A 12,457-nucleotide genomic window follows, 5' to 3' on the forward strand; every position below is an offset into this window, starting at 1 on the left:
GTCATCTCTGACTCAAATGGTCTCTGGGCTCTAGCAGAAGTTATTCCTGAGCACAGAGCCAAAAAAAAAAAAAAGGAAAGCAGTCAACGAGGACCGTACAGAAAGCCGTGAGGTTCCCCCGAGAGCAGGCTGGAGGGCAGAGGCAGTCAGACCCACATCCAGAGCTGGCTCTCTGACCTTCTCACCTGTATGATGCAAAGGAAAGTATCAGCTTTCAGAGTTCTACTTAGCCCATCTGAAAAGAGGAATCATGCCAAGCGCACAGGGATGCTACAGGGGTTAAATAAAAGTGAAGTAAAAGTATTTAGCACAGTACCCACCACAATATGGGTGCTCAACAAATTACAGCAATTTCTTCTTCATTACTGGGAGGATACATCAATGGTGACTTGTACACAGCACAAACTGAAATCGTGCACGAATGGATAAAAGTGCACAAATAATGGATGAATGCACAAAGGGCAGATAAACGAATAAAGAAAGTCTCCGTGCTAGCTTACGTTTCCAAGCAGGAAGAGTGGACAAGCTGTCACTGAAAACATCAACAAATCTGGGGGGAAATGGAAAACTGAATGTGTTTCAAGTAAGGTTTGTTTAGGGCCAAAAAAACAGTGCAGTGGGGAGGGCACTTGCCTCGCATGCAGCTGACCTGGGTTCAATCCCTGGCACCCATCACGGGGTCCCAAGCACCACCAGGAGTGATTCCTGACTGCAGAGCCAGGAGTCATGCCTGAGCATCGCCAAATGTGGCCCAAAAAACAAAGAGAGAGTAAGGCTTGTTCTCAGGGCCTTAGAGAAGGAAATTTCAGTGTGAATTCTAACACACATATTTCATGACCTCCTTCCAAAATGGACCTGAACCTGCAATGCATCCCCATTCCACAGGCGACAAAACAGAGTCTCGAAGGCAAAGGACTCGCTGCGTCTCCTGGCCTCAGGTGGGCACACAAAACTGACTGTCCAGTCATCCGGCCTTCCCAGGCCGCTCTGCCTTCCCTGCCCCCTCACGGCCGGATGTTTGAGTTTCCATTCCCTCCTCCAGGGAGCAGCCATATTCCCTGGGTCCCTAATTCATTTGCCTCCCCACTGATGCTAATTACTGCTAAGTGTTTAGGACAGTGAGCAAGGAGCAACAGGCCTCTATGTCTAAAGTTTAGTTACCAGTGGCTTTGGAGAACCTTCCAGAAAAAAAAAAAAAAACAGCAAGATGGAGATTGTGGAGCCACTGGAGAGAGTCTGGTGCCGGAAAAAAGAAAGCAGAATAGCAATTAGCAAACCCAGGATTTTCTGAACGCCCCCCTCCAAGCCTGGGGGAGAGGGGGAATACCGCGAGCCTAGGGGCTAATACTGTGCATCTTTGAAAGTGCTGGCAAGGAAGCAGGGGAGTGAGGGAGAGAGAGGGTCCGGGTGAGGGGTGGGAATGCTGGATTCACACACAGGCCATGGCAGGGTCCTACTCAGATTTCAGACTCTCTCCGCCTCTGCTGCGCCTCCTTCTTCCCAGAAACATCTGGCTGCAGCGCCCATGCCCTCCTAAGTAGCCCCTCCATCACTCCTGGCACTGCCAGGCCACCCCCAACGGGCCCAACCTGCACGGGCCTGGGGAAAGCTTACGAGCTTTCAGCCCTGGGACTTTAGCAGGAGGCCCATCGCCGGTTCCCGCAGGTGCCCCCCTGTGAGCGTGAGCGCGCGGACCTGGCACTAGGACCCTGCAGACGGGCGCCCTGAGCCTGCGCTCTGAGCACAGAGATGCACCATTTCACAACTTCTGCAAGAGCCCAGCAGCCAACAAAGCCACAGTCACCTCAGCGGCCCGCCTGCCACTCGGGAGGTTCACCGGACCCTGCCCCAAAGCAGAGCTTTCCTCCCTGGCCCTCCTTGAGTCCACCTCCCCACCAGATCGGATGGAGGACACGCGGCTCCAGTCCCCACGCAAAGTCGTCTCCATGGCAACGGCAGAGGAAGGGCACAGCAGTGATGCTCCAGCTCCAGCGTCTGCAGCAGGCAAAGGTAAGTGCACTTCTTGTCTCCCCGGGCCATCCTGTCACTCTACCATAGCACCCACGCCAGGCCTGGCCCTTCCCTGCAAATCCTATCCTACACGGGGCCACACTCCTGGACAGTGAGTGTGCACGATTTATCTACTGCGGAAGGTCACAGGTCTGCCTGGTCCAACAGCTGGCAGGAAAAAAAAAATTCTCTTTGAATTCTCTTTTTCTAGCTGAGGGTGACAGGTGCATCACTGTCAGGTGCAGTGCCGGCCCACAGCAACTGGCAGGTCCCCATCTGTTACTTGTCTTTCTAGACTGGATGCCGGGAAGGCAGTTGTGCATTTCAGAGTTCCAAGCAGGGCTGTAAAACGCCAGCAGCAACTCTGCCCTGCCTCCTGCCCACCTAGGCCATTCCTGCCCCCCACACCCTGGCCTGGCACTGTCTCTCTCTGGCACTCCCAGACGTCTGCTCCTCGAAGCACAGAAAGGGCCGATGGATGGAGCTTGGATTAAATTTCTGCTTTCCCAGAAGTCTCAGGGGAAGGCATGTGGAGGTAAGAGTCATCATGCCTAAGAACCGCTAAGCCCAAGGAAGCCTCTGTGCCTCCGTTTCTCCTGCTGGTAAACAGGGATCATCACAAAGCCTTTCTAACAGGGCTGTAAGACTCCCACGATGAAGCAGTGAATGAAGGCCGGCACTGCATCCTGGGAGGGGGTGAGGACCACCCCCCGGGCTCAGGTGTAAGGTCAGGGGGCACACACTGCACTCGGGAGCATCTCCCAAGTCAGCTCTCTCTCCCTTCCCCTTCGTCTTGACACTGTTTCGATCTTCCTGTACTATGTTTAAGCCCGGATACTGGAGCTGGAGTGACAGACAGTGGGCAGAGCATTTGTGTTGCCCGGCCTAGATTCCATCCCCAGAATCCCATGTAGTTCTCTGAGCACCACCAGCAGTAATTCCTGAGCGCGGAGGCAGGAGGTAACCCCTGAGCATTGCCGGGTGTGACTCCCCTCTAACCCCCCCCCAAAAAAAACAACCAAATAAACCCAGAGACTTGTCCAAGCCCCACCAGCCCTCAGTAGATAGCCTTGTTTGTCAAAGAAAAATGAGCCAGAATCATAATTTCCTTTGAGACTTCACCACAAGTTGCAACAGTCACTGCCTCTGGCCACTGACAGCCTTTCCATTCTTCAATCATTTCATTCAATCCTCAAATGAGGGGCTGGAGCGATAGCACAGCGGGGAGGGCATTTGCCTTGCACGCAGCCGACCCGGGTTCGATTTCCAGCATCCCATACGGTTCCCTGAGCACCGCCAGGAGTGATCCTGAGTGCATGAACCAGGAGGAGTAACCCCTGAGCACTGCCGGATGTGACCCCAAAAAGCAAAAAAAAAAAAAAAAAAAAAAAAGGAAAGAAACCATGTCCCCTTGTCCCGGAGCCAGCCCTGCGATTCTCTCCAGGCGCTCTCTCACCTGTAACCTGCGCCTCTGACAACAAACTGTCTCCCATCTCTGTCACCTTCTCCATGGGCTGCTCCTTCCATCCTATGCCCCTCGGCCCACCTGCCGCTGGCCCTGCCCCTCCACAGAAGCTCTTCACACCCAACCCACACACGGTCCCCCAAGAGCCCAGCTCACCTGGCCCGACCTCTGCCTGGGCCCCTGGCCAGTACTCACTCTCACACCCCAACCGTCCCAGGTCCTCTGTCACCCTCAGTCTCTTAGAGGCCAGTGGGGCTCATCCCTCCCAAGCACTCCCTTCACCCACACCCCAGGCGCACCCGCTTCTGCTCCCCAGGTCCCCATTGCTCTCAGCGTGCTCACCCCGAGTTCGCCTGGCCCAAAACACACGCAGGATCCTGAAATGTTCCTCCTCTGTATTTCCTCATTGCGACTAGTACCAGCATCCACCCAAAATAGAAAATTGAATCACCCTCCACCACCCGTCTCAGTCCCAGGGACCGATTAATCCTGTGTCAGGTTAATTCTGTCTCCGGGGGCTTGGGGACATGTCCTCCTCCTCTCCCTCCCTTCTAACCCGGTTCTCACAGCCACCTGAGGCCAGGCTGAAGTCAGGATGCTGGTCTCCTGGCGGCCCTGGTCCAGATGCTCCCCATTACTATTTCCATGGGTCCCCAGAACACAATCCCATCCCCACCCTGCCTGGGATCTCCGAGCACAAGGACAGAAGACCCGGTCACAGCCAGGTGTGGCCAAGACAAGCAAAAAAAAAAAAACTCACAGCAAGACAGGAACATTCTCCAGTACTGCTTGGCCCATAGGCCCTGCTCTCCAGACTCTCTTCACTTTCCTTGAACAATCCTGCACCGTCATCCCTGCACACTGGGTGTCTTCCTCCTCTTGCAACCCCATCCCTCCTTTAGAGTATAGCAAAAGCCCCACCCCCAATGCCTAAGGTTCAGAGGGATTTTATACAACCATAGTGGAAGAACTGTGGAGCATTTGACATGGGGAAAACTCGGTAGACAGCTGTTATTTGTTACTTTAAGAATAACCCATCTTGGGGCTGGAGCAATGGCACAGCGGGTAGGGCATTTGCCTTGCACGCGGCCGACCTGAGTTCGATTCCCAGCATCCCGTATGATGCCCCGAGCACCGCCAGGAGTAATTCCTGAGTGCAGAACCAGGAATAACCCCTGCGCATTGCCAGGTGTGACCCAAAAAAGCAAAAAAAAATAATAATAATAACCCATTTTGGGGGCTGGAGCAATAGCACAGCAGGTAGGGTGTTTGCCTTGCACACGGCCAATCCGGGTTCGATTCCCAGCATCTCATATGGTCCCCTGAGCACCACCAGGGGTAATTCCTGAGTGCAGAGCCAGGAGTAACCCCTGTGCATCGCCAGGTGTGACCCAAAAGAAAAAAAAAAAAGAATAACCCATCTTGTGGCGGTCAGGGAGAAAGTACAGAAGGCAGCGGGGCGGGTCCAGTGCCTGCCACCCCGAGGAATCCCCAGAATCCCGCCAGGAACCATCCCCGAGTGCAGTCAGGAGTAAGCCCTGAGCACCGCCTAGTGTGGCCCCAAAACTAAAACAATTTTAGAATCTTTTTTTTTATTCCTTTCCTTGATTCTGACGAAGAACTAAAAACTGGAAGTGGCAGAGATGTAATATTTCTGACACCAAAAACTTTCACACTAAGCTATTCCCAGAGGAGGCAGGATCCCCCAAAGGCAGTACTTTCCCTTTAGCAAAGGTTCAAACCCACACTGGCCATTTGGCAGAGGTTACGATAGGTGAAACTTCCACACGGGTAACTAGAATCACAGCATTTTCCATGCTGGTTTGTTTTGGTTTGGGGGCCACACGTGGTAGTGCCCAGAGATCTCTCCTGGAGCTGCTCAAGGGACTACATGCCACGCTGGGAACGGAGCCCCAGTCGGCCAGGTGCAAGGCAGCCGCCTTCCCTGCCCGTATCGGGCCCTGGACTCACAGCGTCTTCCATTTGCAAGGCACCCTCGAGATCTGGTCTATTTTACAGCCCTGAGTACAGGGAGCAGAACCACGTTTCCGTTTCAAGGGTGTGATCGACACACTTGCTGTTCAAAGGTGTGGTCCGCGGAGCAGCAACATCAGCTGGAACCTGCGAGCCACCGTAGGCTCGACCCGAATCTTACTGAACACGCTCCGAGCAGCACACAGCACTAAACTCTGCAAAGCAGTTCAGCACTTGCTCCCTCCAAACCTCGACTTTTCAGTACCGGCTCTGGTTAAACTTGGGCAGCGTGCAAGAGAAAATCATAATGCTAATCGCACTGCCCGTTCAGATTTAGAGAATTCTCCGTAGGTCCAATGACAGCCCTCGGTCCCTAGATGACGGCAGGAAACCGACCGGGCGGCCGAGGAGAGGAGGCGCGGCCCTTCCCGGTGCCTTTGGGCCCACCGGTACCTTTCTAAACGGAGGGATCGCTAGCTCCTCCCTGGCCATGCCGAGGCGGGCGCGGGCGGCCCCCGCCGCCCTGGGGCCGGCTACGGAGCAGGTGGGCAGCGGGCAGCCCGTGTCCACGCGGGGCAGCGGCGCTCCCCGCGGGGAGGGGGCCTGGCCTCCTAACTCGCGGCTTCTTTTGGAAACACCGGGTTCCAATTCGCTTCGCTTCTGCCTAGGGACTAGCCGGGCGTGCCGGGGCCGGCCGGTCCAGGGCCATCCGCGGGACCCCCCGGAGCGGGGGCCACCGACGCCGCCAGGCCACGCCCGGGGCCGCGCGCCCGAGTCCGCTCGGGTCAGTCCGCTTCTCTGAAACTCCTCCACCGAGTGTCCCCTCGGGACGGCTGCGGGGCAACCCGGACGCCCGCCCCCGACCCGGGGGCCGCGGCGCGTCCGCGAGGGTCCCGAGGCGCCAACGGTCAGGTGGGCGTCCACCCCCGCCGGCCCCGCGCCCCCGCCCCGGCTCCCCGCCGCCGCGCGCCCGCGCCCGCGCCCACCCCTAGCGCGCGGGGCGGCGGGCGCGCGGCGGGCAGGGGCCGCCCCGTACCTGTCCAGCCAGGGGCCCGGCGCCCCGCTCCGGCCCCACCGGACACCGCCCGAGCCCGCGTCCCGCCCCGCCCGCCGCCCGGGCTGCCCGCCGCGCGCCCGACCCCGCGGGCCGCACCGCTCCCGCGCTGCGCCGGGCCCAGCCGCGCCCGGACCCCGGGCACACGCCGCTCTCCCCCGCGACGGCCGCCGGGGCTGCAGGGAGCGCGCGGGGCGCAGACGGGGTTAGCAGCGGTCAGGCACCGCGCTGGACACCTGGAGGGACGCGCGCGTGCGCCACGACCGGCAGGCCCGAGCCGGCCGCCTCGGCGGCGCCCTCTGCCGGTGGCGGCGGCGCAGCGCGCTGCGGGAGGAGCCGGGCCTCCCCAACGCGCTGTCAGTGCTGACGATGGATGGTGATGGTTTTGAATTTTTGTTGTTGGTTTTGGTTTTCGGGGGGGTCACACTTGGCGATGCTCAGGGGTCATTCCTGGCTCTGCACTCAGGAATTACTCCTGGCGTTGCTCAGAGGACTGACTATATGGGATGCCGGGAGTTGAACCCAGGTCAGCCGCATGCAAGGTTTACGCGCTCCCTGGTGTACTATTGCTCGGCCCGGGTTTTAATTTTTTTAATTTTTTAATTTTTCTAATCACCATGAGATACAGTTACAAAGCTTTCATGTTTGAGTTTCAGTCATACGATGATTGAACACCCATCCCTCCGCCAGTGCACATTCTCCACCACTAATGTCCCCACTATACCGACCCCTTTCCAACCCTCCCCCTGCCTCCATGGCAGAAAATTTCCCCCATACTCTCTCTCTACTTATGGGCATTATGGTTTGCAATACAGATAATGAGAGGCTATCGCGTTTGGTCCTTCCTTTATCTACTTTCAGCCCACATCTTCCATCCCGAGTGATCCCTCTGACCATCATTGACTTAATGACACCTTCTCTATCCCAGCTGCCTTCTCCACCAGCTCATGAGGTAGGCTTCCAACTATGGGACAATACTCTCGCCCATGGTTGGTAATGGAATCGCCATGAGATACAGTGACAAAGCAGTTAGTGATTTTGTCATACTCTTCCCCAGATAATTTGAGTGCAAGGCTAACTCAGGTCGTACCTGGTTGGTGATTCTGAGGGACAAGGTAGATTTGCCACTCCTGGGTGTTATCCATGCCAGGCAAATGCAGCCATCTCATGTCCTCGTGGGAAGAAAAAATAATGCAATTTTTCAAAATGGCATCTTGACTTTTAAGGAAAAAATGAGGGGTGGGAAGAGATAGGACGGCAGGTAAGGAGCTTGCCTGGAGCTTGCCTTGAAGGTGGCCGACCCGGTACTCCAGCACGGCCATGAGCACAGCTCAGTGTGACCCAAACACCTCCCTCCTCCCACCCAACCCCCCAAAGAAAATAATTTTAATACAAACTACAAACTCCTCTCTCAAGCATGGTGAATGTTCCTAAAACCCACAGGACTTTTTGTATCTGCCCCACAAAGTCACATGGCACAAGAAGGGCTCTCTGCACGGCCAGGAAAGCGGTTAGGGCAGGAAGCTGGCTGTTCCTGGGAGCTGACGGAGCCAGTTTTCCAGTAAAAGGCTCAAACTACGAAGAAGATTGCTTTGAGGCTTGGATGCATTGAAGTCCAGCTGCGGTCCTAAGCTTGCATTAGGAGATGCAAGTATTTTGAACTGTGAGGAGGCACGAAGGATGCATAAATGTCATCTTTTCTTATGAAGACTGTTAAAAGCTTGGTTATATTCAAATTGGTTCACAGTTGGCATTTGGGGAATGGGGAAAAAATAGAGTTATGAATAAAGTTTCCCCTGTGGGAAAAGTTGCTCAAAATAAAATAAAATTCCTGCATATGGGGAACTTTTGCTTGATAAAATAAACTAAATGAAATAAAATTAAAATTCCAGGACCGGAGCGATAGAACAGCGGGTAGGTTGTTTGCCTGGCACACACCGAGCCTGGGTTCGATCCCTGGCATTCCACATGGTGGCCTGAGCCTGCCAAGAATGGTCCCTGAGTTCAGAGCCAAGAGCAAGACCTGAGCACCGCTAGGTGCAGCCCAAACTCCCCCCACTCCCTAGGAAAACCAAAATTATTGGGTCTGAAAGATGGTACAGAGGTTCCAAGTCACCTGTTGCCTTGCAAGTTTTATCCTACCCCTGGTTGGATCCCAGGCACCACCAGGGGTCACTCCTGAGCACAGGACAGAATAGCCCCTGAGAGCTAGAGGCAGCACAGCAAAAAAGTTTAGGGCACTTTTCGTGCGCATCACCCCAGTGGTCCCCAGGAGCCCACCAGGAGTGATCCCTGAGCGCAGAGTCAAGGGTAAGGCCTGAGAACCACTGGGTGTGGCCTCCAAAACAAAAATCAAAAGCTGAAGACTATCCCCTAATACCACCAAGCATGACAAAACCCTAAAAATAAAAACACTTTTTTAGTGGCTCGAGAGATAGTGCAGCAAGAGGGCATTTGCCATCCGTGCAAATGACAGGGTGCGATCCTCAGCATCTCATGTGGTGCCCCAGGCTACTCCCAGAGTCCTGAGTCTGAGTCTCAGGACTGCCCCTCCACCAAAGAAAAAAGGCAAAGTTGAAAACTCTTACCATTGATATAAAAACTTGGCAAGGGTAGATCAAACTACCCTTGCTACATTCATTTGTGTTTCTTTAACAATGAAAAGTTCGTGTAAATTTTCAATTAAACGATTGCATCCAGTAAGTAACAAAATATATACACAACATAAAATTATAAAATCATATGTCAAGACATTAAAGGCATCTTTAATAAGCCGGAGATACCGCATTTTTGTGTCAGGAACATTTATTGTCATAAAGAAGTCAGGCTAGATCATTCTGGATGGATCTTCAACGAACTTTTTCAGTTTTATTTGTTGTGACTTTTTTTGACAGAGCCAGAAATCAAATGCAGGGGCTCACACATGCCAGGCAAGAGCTACAGCGGTGTGTCACCTCCCTGGCCCGAGCTTTTTTATTTTAGTGACCTTATATGAACCATCTTTTTCTTTTTCTTTGTTTTTTCTTTTTGGATCACACACGGCGATGCACAGGAGTTACTCCTGGCTCTGCACTCAGGAATCATTCCTGACAGTGCTCGGGGGATCATAGGGGATGCTGGGAATCGAACCCGGGTTGGCCGCATGCAAGGCAAATGCCCTGCCCACTGTGTTATCGTTCCATCCCCAGATGAGCCATCTTTTTAAAAGAATGTTAGTTTATATTAATCTATGTATTCAAAATAATTCTGAGAGATATTAGAATTATTTTGAATAATTATACTATGAGAGATACTATGACAGGTAGGGCACCTGCCTTGCACACAGCCAACCTGGGCTCAATCCCTGACATCCTGTATGGTCCCCTGAGCACCTCCAGGAGTGATCCCTGAGTGCAGAGCCAGGAATAACCCCTGAGTACTGCCAGGTGTGGCCCAAAAACCAAAAATAAAATAAGCAATTCAATAAATTTCCTATCAGGATATTCTAAGAGGTTGGCAGCAAAATGCTGGATTCTTAGAGAAGAGCAAAGGTCCAAAATGAGCCCAGAAAGCCCTGAAGGAAAAGAACAATGTGGTATGAAAACAGAAAATACCACTGAAGCAGGAAAGAGGAACCAAGAGAGAGTCTGAGGTTGGATATTAACCCCTAGTGTTTGGGGCTTCATCTGTGAATTACCCCTTTCCTCCCTCCCCACCTTCCCCACCCATTCCAGAAGCTTACAGTGCTCTTAATCACACTTGATCACTTGACTTCCCGTTAATCGTCGATTTGCTCGAGCGGGTGCCAGTAACATCTCCATTTGTCCCTGTCGCGTGCTAGTGTAGCCCAATGACGTCTGTTTGTTCTAGGAACACGAAGAGCCTCAAACCGATCGTTCATGATCTTGATGAAGAAGTCTGACCATCTGGTAGGTGGGCTGCCACGTGGTCTTTTGACATCCCATGGAATCCAGTCGGTAATGGCTCTAGTCCAGCGGTCATCTCTAAATCTCATTACGAGACCAGCCCATCTGATTTTTGATGCCTTGGCAAACAAGACAGCATCCCTAATTCTTGATCTTCGGCTAAGGTCGAAACTTTGGATTCTTTCTCTCATTTGAGTGAAACGTGATACTCCAAGCATAGCTCTTTCAATTCCTCTTTGGGAGACCTGAATAGTATTCTCATCCTGTTTGCATAGGGCCCAGGTCTCTGAGGCATATGTTAATGCAGAAAGAACAGTGGAATCAAAGAGATGTGCCCGGAGCCAGAGGTTCTTTGTCCTCTTAGCTATTTCTTCTTCTTGAAGAAGCTATTTCTTCTTCTCTTGAAGGCGTTCCAAGCCATCCTCTTCCTCCTGTGCAGCCGGGTGCCAGGTCATTTGTCATGTTGACCTCTCGACCTAGGTACACATAGCTGTTGCATTCGGAGATGGTCGTTCCATTGAGAGCGAATGGGGCGTCAGGAACAAGGCTGTTTCTCATAAACATTGTCTTCGTAAGATTCAGCTGTAGTCTGACCTTTCCACACTCACGGTCAAAGTCGGCCAGCTTTTGTGCTGCTTGGCTAATGTTTGGTGTTATTAGAATAATGTCATCAGCAAAGCGGAGGTGGTGTAGCTGCCGACCATTATCTTCACTCCCATTCCTTCCCATTCCAGTCGTCACATGATGTTCTCGAGGGTGGCACTGAAGAGTTTCGGTGAAATGGTATCACCCTGCCGCACGCCTCTCTTGACATCAATGATCACTTCCTTGTAGAATGGTGAGATCCTGGTAGTGAATCCGTAATACAGTTCACGGAGGATCCTGATGTATTGAGTTTGAATGCCCTGATTGGCTTCAATGACTGCTTCCGTCTCAACAGAATCAAAGGCCTTCTTTAAATCAATGAACGTTAAACAGGGCGGCATCTTAAACTCCCGAGAAACCTCAGTGAGCTTGGTTATCGTGCGGATATGGTCGATGGTACTGAATCCTTTGCGGAACCCGGCTTGCTCTCATGGTTGTCCTTCATCTAGTGTTCTGCCAATCCTATTTAGGATGACTCGAGTGAACAACTTGTAGATGACAGACAATAGGCAGATCGGGCAATAGTTGCCAATGTCATGGATGTCTCCCTTCTTGAACAGTAGTACGATCCTGCTGGTTTTCCATTGGGACGGAACCTTGCATTCAGACAGGTAGCGAGTGAAGAGCCGAGCCAGTGTATTGATGATTACTGACGGCAGGTTCTTCAGGTGTTCAGGTCTGACCTTGTCTGGGCCAGGTACTGTTCGTTTCTTTACTGACGAAATGGCGTGTCGGATTTCGGAAGGGAGAACGTTGGGAACGACATATCCGTCCTGTGGAATTTGGTATGTGGGCAGGTGGACATGGCTATCGAAGAGATTTGAGTGCTCTTAGCCCTCCTAATCCCCCAGGTTTACCTTTAACCTTTCCTTCGTACTTTACCTCTCATTCTGTTAGCTATCAAATTCCCTAAGTCAGGCTTGGTTACTTATAAAGTCCCACCTTTTGGTAACTCTGGACTTGTATTTGCAGCAAGTTACTTGTTTTTCCCTTTCTCCTATAACCTTTTCAGAATTTACTGTAGAAAAATTTTCTTTGCTTAAATACAGAAACACCGTTAATGCTGTGCTCCTAATATTTGGGAGTTAACTGACTGAAATATATTTAGTCCTGGGCATCCATCATAATTACTTGACTCAGGCTTCAGTTGCCAGAGTTCCTAATACCCCAAAAAACTGGGTCCCAATGAGGGATCTCTGGGTGGACCTGGGGCAAGCAGGAAAGCTACTCCAGCCTCAGAATGGACAGTCTAACAATCATAAAGTGGCATCTTAAAACAAGGTACAAGAGAGGGCCCCATGGGCTAGGAAAAGCTAAACTGACATGAGGACTTATGTGAGGTCTGGGATTTATAGTAAAAGCCCAGCCAACTTTTAACCTTAGCCCCTGGAGCCCAGAGAACTA

This window comes from Sorex fumeus, unplaced genomic scaffold, assembly GCF_029834395.1.
Source record: "Sorex fumeus unplaced genomic scaffold, SorFum_2.1 ptg000003l, whole genome shotgun sequence".
In the NCBI taxonomy this organism is placed as follows: domain Eukaryota; kingdom Metazoa; phylum Chordata; class Mammalia; order Eulipotyphla; family Soricidae; genus Sorex; species Sorex fumeus.